We start from the raw sequence: 12944 nt of genomic DNA, 5'->3' as shown, positions 1-12944 counted from the left end.
GAAGAGTAAGTCCCTGCTTTCTCACTCTATATGCTGCTTTATAACAATATATCCCAGAGCCTCACTCCACACTTTGGTTCTATCATTTCCGGCTCGCCAACTGTCTTTTTGGTGTGTGCACAGTAAATGTTTACTAAATACTACTTTGGTGATTCCTTGGTTTTACTTCTGCTATTTCTGAACTTCCAGCAACACACATATGCATTGACTGACCCAGGGTTTGAATAATCTTAATGGACTTTTTTTGTGCACAGAGGATCAGAGTAACTCTTTTTCATGGGTTATAAATACCAGCTGACTGCTTCCGTGTTGGGAGTCTGTGAAAATTGTGTATTTCCAGATCAGCTGGGCCCGACAAGAAATAGAGGACTGAAGTCAGTTTAGCCAGTTCTGCGGAAGTTAATGCAACACGCTGATTGATTCATTATAAGCTACGGTGGCTTGAGTGTTTGTTTGGGCCAAAGCTGGAATGCTTCAAGGCCGCCATTTCTGTCTCTTGACATCGTGAAATATTTTCCTGTCCTTTAACTTTCTCTCTTTGGATAAACCCAACAAGCCCATTGTGCATCTACAATTAAAAAAAAAAAAGACGTAATATCAATTCCTAGAGCCCTGTGATAAGTCAACTGAACAAAGCAAGGACACCACTGGAAGATGCTTCTGAGATCACGCTTCCAACCAGAGTTAGAACTTGGCTTTGATGTACCAAATTCAGAGAAAGACCACAGAAACCATTTCTATTTCAGCTGAGGTTTATTTATTCTGTTCATCTGAAGCTAGAGCCAAGAAGCTAAATAATTTTCGACGGCTAAAAAGGTTTCCCAGATGAGAATAATCGGTCCCATCTCAGAAAGGCCAACCGAGCTGCAGCCCGGCGTGCTGGACTCCTGAGCGGAGCCAGTTGCGAGAGGGGTTTCCCTCGTGATGTTTCCAAGAGCGGAGGCCCCCGCTGAGACTGGCTCTGAGAAGAGACGCAGAGCAGGAAAGGGAAGGCGGTGTGCTGACGAGGCCAAGGAGGTGTGGTGCAGTAGAAGCTGTCGGGGTGCAGGTGGTGCAGAGCGTGGGCTCTGGGGTCACACGGGTCTGGGTCCGAAGGGCTACCCGGGCTCTGCCATCCCACAGCGGTGCACCGTGATGCGCTGACATGTTTCCTGACCTATGAAAGTGGCACAATACTAGCACCTGCTTATAAAGTGATGGTGAGGATGAAATAGGACAAAATGTGGAAAAGAACTCACGGGCAGCTCTCAGCCAATGGAAGCCATTCCAATCACGCAAACAGGAAGAATGAGGGGACAAGTCGGGGCTGGGGAGAGGGGACACAGTGGGAGGGGTGCCAAAGCCTGACACTGTAGACCGCAGCCCCACCCCCCCACCCCCGCCCCCAGCCCCGTCTCCAGCCACCTGGGATAGCACAGCTCCCAGTCCAGACAGGCGGCACACGTGTTTATTGAGAAACCATCCACGACAGTTATTGGAACCTACATTTGCAGCCTGGTCTCTGCACACCGCCTAGCTGCCGTGGCTCGCAACAAGGCCTCATTCACTTCCCCAGGCAGCTCCCCCACTGCCCCAGCCCCTCCGTCGCACGCCCACTGGGCCCGGGGTGCACAGGCCCCCCTGGTGCCTGGTCTCCTCCCCTCCCCTGGCTCTGCATGATTTCTGACTTGCTTTTTCCAAATGTGAAATCTTTGCATGAGGTCATTTCAACTGGGGAGGGAGCGAGGGGAGGGTCACCAAGGCAATATTTCCAAAGTGCAGAGGTCCCTGGGGTGAATTTGGGCGGAACCTGGATAAATGTTTTTCATTTTAATAGTCACATATTTATTGTTAAATGTATTTATTGTAATGTGATTGGACGAAAAGGTAGAATATCCATCCCCTGATACAGAGTTTTCAGTTCAAGTAAACTTGAGTAAAGCAAAAGAGAATGAGAGAGTTGATTTAAGGAAACTATTATATGAATAATAGCCTAGGTGATCCTCAGACCTGACAGATAGTTCTGGGAACGCTGCACACTTGCTCTCAGCTCTCACCTACAGTTTCCTGGACATGCCAGTCTGACGGACATGGTTTTTTTTTTTTTAACATTTTTTAAAAATTTTATTTTATTATGTTATATTAGTCACCATACAATACATCATTAGTTTTTGATGTAGTGATCCACGATCCATTGTTTTCGTATAACACCCAGTGCTCCATGCAGTACGTGCCCTCAATACCCATCACCGGGCTAGCCCATCCCTCCACCCCTGTCCCCTCTAGAACCCTCAGTTTGTTTCTCAGAGTCCATAGTCTCTCATGGTTCATCTCTCCCTCCGATTCCCCCCCCTTCATTTTTCTCTTCCTTCTCCTAATGTCCTCCATGCTATTCCTTATGTTCCACAAATAAGTGAAACCATACGATAATTGACTTTCTCTGCTTATTTCACTTAGCATAATCTCCTCCAGTCCCATCCATGTTGATGTAAAAGTTGGGTATTCATCCTTTCTGATGGCTGAGTAATATTCCATTGTATATATGGACCACATCTTCTTTATCCATTCATCTGTTGAAGGGCATCTGGGCTCTTTCCACAGTTTGGCTATTGCGGACATTGCTGCTATGAACATTGGGGTGCATATGGCCCTTCTTTTCACTACATCTGTGTCTTTGGTGTAAATACCCAGGAGTGCAATTGCTGGGTCATAGGGTAGCTCTATTTTTAATTTTTTGAGGAACCCCCACACTGTTTTCCAAAGTGGCTGTACCAACTTGCATTCCCAGCAACAGTTAAGAGGGTTCCTCTTTCTCCACAACCTCTCCAACATTTGTTGTTTCTTGCCTTGTCAATTTTTGCCATTCTAACTGGTGTAAGGTGGTATCTCAATGCAGTTTTGATTTGAATTGATGGACATGGTTTTGATCGCAACAGGATGGTCCTGCCCTGGGCTGGCCAGAGAGAGGGGCTGCTCCGTGGCCAAAGAGCTCCAGTGACATGTCACAGCTCCCTCAACTGAGTTTCTGTCTGTCCCCTACACGGACATCTGGCCTGCCTTGCTGTCCTCAAACACGACTCTCATATTTCAAACTGCTCAAGAGCCCTCCATAACTCCCCATTTCCTACAGGATGGAGACTGACTCCTCAGCCTGGCACTCAAAGCCCTTCTCCATCCATCTTTCCGTTTCTGCCACAGGCCCATGTACTCACTGCCTGGACATCTGGTGTCCTCCCTTTGGTGTCCCGTCTGCTCCAGCTGTTCTGCCGATGGGAGTTGTCCACTCACCTCCAACCTGTGCTTCCTCAACCTCCTCCCAGGCCCCTGCGTCTCCTCCTTCTACAGATGGTCTAGCAGAACGCTCAAGGCCAGCCTTTGAGTTCTGATCCTGGCACTGCTGCTTACCAGCTGTGTGTCCTTGAGCCGGTTACTTGCCCTCTCTGGTACCCCATTGCCTCATCTGTAATGAGGGGCACTGACAGCAACACCTGCGTCCTCCCAGGGCTGTTGGGGAAGCTGATGGAGATGCTGCCCCCGGCACAGCACCAGATACACGGTAGCAACAAGTATATGGCCGTGGCCGCAACTTCCTTGAACTTGGAATTTAGTTCTGGCCAAGAACGGCCTTTTGGCACTCGTTTCCCAGGGAGTCGGTGTTTGATAGATATTTGTCGACTGATTGTGGATGTTCTGTGCTGCGTTTTCTACATTCTTCTCTTGATCAGAGGCTCCAGGGAGCCTGAGAGCCGCGTTCCCTTTCCTGGGTCTAAGGGTCCTTGCGGCCTTGAAAAGCATCGATTCCGGGGCCATCTCGCCACCTTCTCTTCTCTGGATGAGTCCTCTTTGGTCTCGAGGGCTCTTTGTGGAGCTGCCTCTTCTTCCTTCAAGTTTGGCCTAACAGCTAGAATCTTCCCCAGGAGCCACCAAGACCGGCAGAGGCAGCACGTGAAACTTCCCCAGAGCAGATGGGAGGAGACAGACCAGGGGCTGGACACACACAAGGCTGTCTTCTAGACTAGAGAGAGGCCACCAGCACACACTGACCCAGGGCCCCGTGGTGCCGGGCACTGTGCGAGGTGCGGCCTTCGAGACCCAGGCCCCTGCCCCTGGTCCTGGCGCCTGCAGCCCTTGCTCTGGTTGACTACAGAGATGGCTCCCGAGCCTGGGGGTGAGCCTCACTTTTCCGGTGACTAGCCGGTGGCCAGAGGCCTAGACTAGCAGCGGGCCTTCCCTCCCCCATCCAGTCCTCTGCCTTTTCTGAAAGAGATGTGTGTTCCCTCGGCCCTCCCCCCTCGCCACATCCCCTTCCTCCCACAGAGCCCGGGGCCCCAGGCTGCAGTCCAGCAGTCCCTCTGAGCAGACTCCAGTGAGGCACGGCTTTGTCAGAAAACCTCATTAGCAGAGACAGCGAGGCCAGGGCGGCGCGGAGTGGCATTCCAGGTGTCAGTTGAGAGGGGCCGCAGGAGGAAAGGCCATTAAACCAGGCTGAGGTCAGTCCCTCGCAGAATGAAAACAACAAACTGCAATCCTGGGAGAGGGCTGGGAAGTACATTGGGGGTTGAAAAGGGGATGCCCTGTGCTGAGGCTGGGAAGGGAGGGCCCTGCCTGATCCTGGGAGTCCCAGGGGTGAGGTCTGACCAGCCTCCACTGTGTGAAGCCCCAGAGGATGGAGGCTGGGCCTCAGGAGACTGAGCCCCCAGTGCCCCGTGCATGCGCAGCACACGCAGGCACTCAACAAACACTGGATGAATGAATGAATAGTTCGCCTGTTCCCAGGGAGGAGGAGGGCCAGCCACAGCTCCGACTTCTTGAGCGCTCACTACGTGTCAGGCACAGTGCTCAACACTGCCTATGTAGAAGCTCTTCACACAGGGCAACAACACAAGGATTATCAGTTCCGTTTTAAAGACAAAGAAGTATAGATACCAGAATGTGTTATTTGGGGCTCCTCTGGCCCTTCAGGAACTCTCTAGAACTCTACCTACCGATACCTGGAACTTCTGAACCAGGGACGAGTTTCCTTCATCCCACAATTAGTCATGAAAAGGCTGAGGGAGCGCTGGGGCTGAGGAAGGCGGGGAAGCTCACTCCTCCCGAAGGGTAATTAGTGTGAATGGCTGGTACCTGGAATTCCCTGGCCAGAGAGGACGATGGGCTGCCCTAAGTCCGGGGACAGACCCTGCTGGGGGAGGTGAGGACAGTGGCCCCCTGTGTGGATGCCCACTTTGCCTCAGTGAGTTCTGTTTGCCCCCGCTGGGCAGGGACGCGCAGGGGTGGGTATTATTGTCACCTAACAGGGAATGCACATGATTTATGAAGTCCTTTTAACCTCAGGCTGCCTCATAAAAGAGCTTTGAGGGGACTCCAGGGAACCTAGTTATGAAAGGCCTTCCTTTCTGGGGCTCTGTTAGATGAGGCCTCACTGCCTGCTGCCTGCCTTCAAGGATTAGGCACCTGGTGTGCCCTAGCCTGGGTCTGGAATGACGGGGGCCGGGGACCCCAGGATCTGTGCCTTGTTCCTTTATCCCTGCTCAGGCTTCTTGTCCTTTACAGCCTCTTAGCTGAAACCTGCCCCAAGAGATCTCTGATCCCTGACCCCTGATGCCCTTGACTTCTGAGGCCCAAGCTTCCCCTGGATGAGTCATTCACCTCACTGAACCTCAGTTTTCTTATCTGCAAAATGAGTATAACACTACCTGCCTCAAGTTCTTGTACTGAGGAATCGAGACCCGCACCAGTTGGGAAGCTCTCTGAGGACAGCCCCCTATGCATCTCATTCGTCCTTGTCTCTCTAGCACCTAAATCGGGGCACAGACAGTGGATACAGAATGGCAATTTGCCCAATGGAATTCTACTGGATTCCACCAGGAGGAATAAGTGAAACGTGCTTGAAGCCTCCAAGCACGGTGCCAGGTGGGCATTTAGAAAAATTGGGCTTAAATCTGAATTTGAATTTGGTTCTTCCCTGCTGATGTGGAATGGAGACCCTGGCCCAGATTGTGAGATGGGCCACCCCCCCCACCCCCCCAGGGTCCAGCCCTCTCCTCCCGGACCCCTTGGGGCCAGCTGCAGAGGATCTTTGTCTCTCTCCCTCCCAGGCGCCCCTCCCCCAGTGGGACCTCACGGCCTCTTCCCAGCTCCGCAGCAGCCCCTGTGGCCCCTCTGGGGCGGTGGGCGTCCCTGTGTCGGCACAAGCAGGCCAGGCCCCTCTCCAGGGAAGGGGCCGAGGGGTGTGAAGGACTGGTGTGTGTGACTTTGTTTATTTTCTCTGAAGGATCCTGCCTGAGCCCTGCTATAAAAATAACCTGCCTGGAAACCTCATCTCCGAGGGGGAGAAAGAGGCTTTTGTGTCCAGAGAAGTGGCTCTAACAGCCTCCCTGTGCCCCACACATCAAGGAGGAGCTGGCTAGGGTGACGAGGAGCCTCGGCCCAAGTGAGGTGTGCAGGGCAGCAGCCCGTGGAGGGCACTGTGGGGGGGGAGGGGCGGGGGGGAGGCGGCTCAGCAGCCCCTCTCCCCCAGTACTGCTGAAGCACACCCCCCTGCCTGCGTGACCCAGGAAGTTCAGAAGGAGGAACTGAGGGAGAGAAAGAAAGGAGACATCGACAAGAGATACAAACCAACCAAGATGCACTGGATATCGAGAGAGAGACAAACAGGCCAGGAGAGAGAGGAAAATCAAATCGAACAGACAGGAGAGACACGGGAAGGAGACTGAAGCCAAAGGAAAAAGAAAACAGAGAGATGTTCACCCAGCAAGATGTGGATGGAGCTCAAGGGATCAGAACAAGACTGCGGTCAGGTTTACAGATGGAGCTAAGGATTTGGTCCAATTCCCGGGATCCCCACTGTGTCCCCCTGCTGGCGGAGGAGCCCAGGCAGGGTCAGAGCCGGGCGCTAGGGCCCTTCCCTGCTCATGTGCACTGGCTGGCTTCTGCTCTGGCTCAGGCTGGGGTGGTCATGCAGACACAGGCCTACCCGGTCTCTCAGGGTATGCCTTCCCAAGGGCCAGGTCCAAAGGCAAGAAGGGACTCTGCAGCAGCGAAAGAATACTGGCCTTGCCTTCGGAAGGCCTGCATTCAAGTCCCAGCTCTCCCATTGTCAGCCCGGTGAACTATGTCAAGTCTTCCAGCCTGGCTCTCTTACCAGTAAACTATAAATAATAAGCCCCCTACCACCTTGCAGGGCCATTGGGCAGAGCCATGGAAGGGTGTCCAAGTGGACTCTCTAAGTTGTATAGTGCCAGTAATATGAGAAGGGATGAGCCATTCGAACCCATTTCTCCAGGGGCTGGGGTTGACCAGGAAGTTGCCAGAGTCTTGGTACGCAGCACCACTCATGGTGTAGCAAGAATGTCAAAGAGAAGCTCACAGCATCAGCAATGTGGGGAAGAGTAGGTTCCAATATTAACCACGAAAGTAAAGTTTTTTCCTGTAAGAAATCTCCTGTATTTTTTCATCACCAAGACTTGGGATTGATTCACATAGAATCAGGTTGGTAAAGCACATACCACTGAAGACACTCTTAAACTTTAGTCCAGCAGGGAAAGTTGATCTCTCCTGGGATAATTGATGGAGCTGGCAGAAGATAATATATTATTTCCCCTGGCGCTTGGAGCTGGTGTTTTATTGTTGTTGTTGTTTGTTTATTTTGAGTGACACAGATCAAAAGGAAGAACAGAGCTGGGGTCCAGGATGCTTTAAAGCAACTCTTGGAGGGGCTCCTCGGTGGCTCAGTCAGTTGAGTGTCCAACTCTTGATTTCAGCTGAGGTCGTGATCTTGGGGTCATGAGATTGAGCCCTGTGTCGGGTTACACATTCAGTGCAAAGTATGCTTGTCCCTCTCCCTCCCTTCTGCTTGCTCTTGCTCTCTCTCTCTCAAATAAATAAATAAATAAATAAATAAATAAATAAATAAATAAATAAATAAAATCTTTAAAAAAAATAAAGCAACTCTTGGAGGTACAAATTAACATGTGGAGAGACTATAAAGGAAACTCTACTTTGGGGACAAAGAGCTGGGCAGCACAGCTGTCCACTGAAGCTAGGAGAGGGCTAGGGGGCTGTAGAAGCCATGATCAAAAGCAGGCTGTGGGCACTGCAGGGCCTAAAGCATCCCCAGTGGCTTGAAGCTAAGCAGGGCCCAAGAGAGAAAGAAATGGGGGTAGGGTTGCAGTAACATGGCTGCTGTGAAGTAGAAAGGAGTGGACTTGGTGACACAACTGGAACTGTCCCCCAGACTGGCCCTCAGTAATGCATTTGAAAAGTAACTGATGGAATGTGCTCAGGATACTAATAACATTAATAGTTAATACAAATGGTTAGCACTTACTGTGTGCCAGGCCCTGCTCTAAATGCTTTGCCTGCATTATTGCATTTAGTCCTTATAAATGTCCTCCTCCAGCATCCATCACACCCCATCCCCACTGTGTAGCAGACTTGCAGGCTGGACAGGGTTGACCCCAGTCCTAGTTCTATAGGTATGCCCTGGTAGATCTGAGCCAATCAGGGTGACCCCATAACCCATGGCAGAGGAACACCTTCAGGTTGATCTAAGTAAAGTGTAGACTAGAACTTGACTTAATAATAAGGGAAGAAAAGACTTCATTCTTTTCTGTTAGACTGTGGTATGTGCAGGTGTGAGGCCTAGAATTGCTGGCAGCCATCTTAGGATCATGGGTGAGCCATACTGAGGATGAACCAATATATCAGGAAGGCAAAGCCAAAAGAACCACAGAGAATAAGCAGAAGCCCTGATCAAACTATTCCTGAAACCCTCATGACTTTAGGATTTTCATGTGAATTAATGAAGTCCATTGTTTAAGATAGCTGAGCTGGATTCCTTCCTTCCTCCCTCCCTCCCTCCCTCCCTTCCTTCCTTCCTTCCTCTCTCCGTCCCTCCGTCCGTCCCTCCCTCCCTCCTTTCCTTCTTTTCCTTCTTTTTGTAACTTACAACTGGAAGTATCCAAACTGATCCAAACTGACGCAGAATATGTCACCCAGGGAGGTGAAGTAACTTGTCCAAAGTCGAGTAAGCTGCCTGAGAGGTGGAGGAGCTGAGATTCAAATGAAAGCAATGTGCATTTAGAGCCCGTGCTCTTCCAACAGCATCAGGAGCCCCACGGCAGCCGCGCTCTGACCACACAGCAGCTCCGTGCCAAACCCCTTTCCACGGCATCTCACTGCATCCTCACAACAGCCTGCAGAGACGGCAGCCTCCCTTATCCCTGCCTTCACACATAGGGAACTGAGGCTTGACCAGGTTAAGCAACATGCTCATCATCACACAGCTCTGAAACAACAGAGCAGAACTGAATCCAGGTCCCTGACATGAAGGTGCTGGACCTCCCCTCCCGTCCTGTGGGCAGAGGCTGTCTGACAATGGTCCTGGACAGTCTATTCCACTCCCTTTGAGGGTGAATTGATTTCCAGTTGTTTTATCCAGGTTGATCATTATCTCCATGGCGACTGCACAGATAGGTGAGCATTAAAGGGAGGTAGGAGGTGAATTTTAGCCCAATATTAGGAAGAACGTTCCTATTGTTCCAGCCACAGGGTGGGCTGCCTGGGAGAGTCTGAGCTCTCTGTGGTGGGCAGGCCAGCAGGCCAGGGCTGGTGGAGAAGCCTATTGCCTGCACGAGCGAGGCTGGAAGGAAAGGCTGACGTTCCGTACTTCTAAAGCCTTCCCCTCTCTGGGCCTCAGTCTCCCCATCTGTACAGCGGTGAGGGCAGGACAGGGTGAGGGCTGAGGTCTCTTCCAGGTCTAACATTCTCGAATTCTGGAATTCCTGGAGGCAGGACTCCAGGCCCCAGGGTCTGGCCAGGAAAACAGAGACAAGGCTGTTTGGCCAGCTGGGAAGAACAGTAGAGCTCATTGAACCCACGGTTCCCTGAAACAGAAACAGCCAAATGGCGCAAGCAGAGAAGATAAATTCATTTGTGGGGCCGGTGAGAGCAACTGAAAAAAAATGCAGGGCTTGAGGGCCATCCAAGGAGAGCCAATTTTCAAATGGTGGGCTGTGACAATGTGCCCGCAGGATAGAAACTGCACACTGGGCCACAGTCTGCCCCAGCCAGAAGGAAGACAGTGAACCTGGATGTGACCATCCCCATCAACAGCACAGGGACCAAGAAGCCCTATCTGGTCAGGGTTCCCTCACATGGGTTCACTTCCCCCAGAGACCGGGGAGAGCTGTGTTTGCCATTAGCAAAGGGAGGCCTTTTGGAAATGTGCCTTAGTTAAACTAAAACCATTGTTCGTGTAACCGAAAGGTGCTTATTTGGCAACACGGAGACCACTCTCACAAAGCTGTGAGGCCAGAATTAGAGAGAGAAGGCCTGGGGTCTCCTTCCCTGCACAGCTTTGGGTGGGCCTTGAGGCCCAGGGGTGTACAAGATGCCACCATAAAGCTTTGGGTTGTCTCTCTGGGATGTTCCCTCCACTCCTTGCTCTAATGATGATTAATGTTGATGTTGTGACTATTTTCAATGTGCTTTTTCATCCGCAATCCCATGTGACCTTCATTACAATCCGCTGAGGTAGACAGTGGGATAATTTTATGCCCATCTAGAGAGGAAAAAATGGAGCTTCAGAGAGGGTAAGCCGAAGGTCACTCAGGTAGCAAATGATGGCTCTGGGGTTGAACCTAAGGCCCTGGGCTCCAATCCTATGCCCTTTTCCTATGGCACCCTGCCACATCTCCACCCCCCTTTTTGGGGCCACTGAGGACTGACTTTTCTAAGATGCTCTTTTCTCTTGCTTAGGGACAATGCAGAGCCCTTTGGAGCTGGATTAAAACCACTACAAGCGCCAGCTTTTAAAAGATCAGTATTTGAAATAGAAGCAATTCTAATGTTAAAGTAAATGTAAAGAAGTCCAACAAAGTTTTGACTTTCTTTATGAGGGTTACTTCTAGGTCTTAAGTCAAATATTGAAATTGAATTGATTTTAATTAATTAAATTAATTTGAAATTAAATGATTGATTTTTTTATTTGGTGTCACCACCCTACTGGTATCCTAAGTTTCTAGCCTACCTTTGGCCTATCTGAGGTCCCTGGGCCCCTAGGCCACACTGCTCTGCACTGAGAGGAAATCTCTGGAATTGTCTGTGAAACTGGGCCAAGCTATAAGGCTGGGACGATGCCTTATCTGGAGCGGGAAGTGGCTACAAGCAGAGACTGGGGTGCCTGAAGGAGGAGTTCCATGAGTGAGGAGGAACAGCCCCATGCTGTCCCTTGCAAGGGGAGGCAAGGAAACGAGGCCACAGAAATGGAGGCCCTGGCAGAGCTCTAAGTTATATTCTTCCCGGGCCCCGGAAATGCAACAATGACCACCATCTTCACCCTCAGGAAAGAGGTGGAGTCCAAATCCAGAAGGCACAAGGCAAAAAGGGTGAGAAGAATGGCAGAGGGGAGTGTCAGGAATGTCCAGCAGGGGAACAAGGAAAGAAGTTGGAGATTCCCCCTGAGCCCCCCTCCCTAGGGGCTCAACCCCAACCTCCTGAGCTCCTTGGGACCAGGGCTCCTTCCTGTGTTCTCTGATTCCTTCTAGACTCCAGTCTGGGGACAAGGGGGCTGGAATTAAGTGCAAGGGTATCCATCAAGAATCCAACTGGAATATTTTCCACTTTCCCTGTTCTTTTTTCAGGAAGTTCTATGCCCAACGTGGGGCTTGAACTCATGACCCCGAGATCAAGAGTGGCATACTCCATGACTGAACCAGCCCGGGCGCCCCTTTCCCTGCTCTCTGTGATACTGCCGAGGCTGAGGGGGCAATGGGAAGGATTGTGGGAAGAAGAGGTTGGGAGAATTCTGAGCTCTTTAACAGCAATTGGTAAGAATGTACAAAACTCTTTTAAGTAACGTAAAAATGAACAGCTAGTAACTCTTTGATTCTTTGCCTCAAAAGAAGTAAAATGTGTTTGTTTGGGGAGCAGCCGGCAAGCAGCCCCTCGACTCTCACTCTCCTTGACCCAGTCCCTCCCACCCACCCCCTCTCCTTAGCAGTCCTGCCCTGGTCCCTGAGCCACCCACCCTTTCAGGGACCCCATGGCATCACGGGGGCTGGCTTTTCTCTGGCTGAGGGTGGCAGGGGCTGGAGACCCTTGTATGCTGGTGGAGTAGGCCAAGGTCCCTGAGGACCCTGGGATGGAGAGTTCTTTGTAGAAGTCGGAGCAGTGAACAAAGAGGTCTTTGAGCCCTGGTGAAAGCCCTAAAGAGCCAGTGCCTTGGGCCCAGCCTGCTCACTGCCCTCATACCCCCAAGGACTGGCTCAGGCAGACTGCTGGCTCTGGCCCCTTCTCCCCAAAGGGGATTTCTGATGCAGCTCTGTTCCCCAAATGCTGCAGTGAGGTACTCAATTCACCTGAAATGTCACCAGGGATGGGGCCATCCCCTCGATGCCCTCCCATTCCTTCTCTTTTAAAAGACTTTGGAGTCAGACAAACTTGCTTTCAGTGTTAGTTTCTACCACTTACTGGTCAAGTGATCCTGAGCAATTGACAATTTTAATTGAACTTATTTCCTCATCTGTAAAATGGGAATAATGATATCATTCACTTCATTGGTTGGTTACACAATGCCTAGCACATGGTAAGCACTCAGTAGACATCAGTATCATGATTATTATTCCTAATATCTATCTCCATTCTCTCTTTCCTGTTGACCCCTGCTGGGCTTGACCCTCAAGTCTGACCCCATCCCAGCAAATGGGTCCATCAGGTGAGAAAGCCTCAGCTGAGCCTGAGCTGGGCTCTTCATGGGTGTGACAAAGTGTGCAGTTCCCCAAGCCGGGGGGATAGGAGTGGGAGTCATGTGAGAAAACTTCAGGCACTAGGTACAGGGTGAGGTTGACACTGACCTTAGATGATTGAGTGGACTTCCAATGGCCACATTTGTGTCACTTACAAGCACTCAACTCATATAGAGTCCTGGAATGTTCAAGAAGTTCACTGGTTCCTCTTGCACT

The sequence above is a fragment of the Neomonachus schauinslandi genome, chromosome 5 (assembly GCF_002201575.2).
Source record: "Neomonachus schauinslandi chromosome 5, ASM220157v2, whole genome shotgun sequence".
In the NCBI taxonomy this organism is placed as follows: domain Eukaryota; kingdom Metazoa; phylum Chordata; class Mammalia; order Carnivora; family Phocidae; genus Neomonachus; species Neomonachus schauinslandi.
This window is presented reverse-complemented; position numbering follows the sequence as displayed.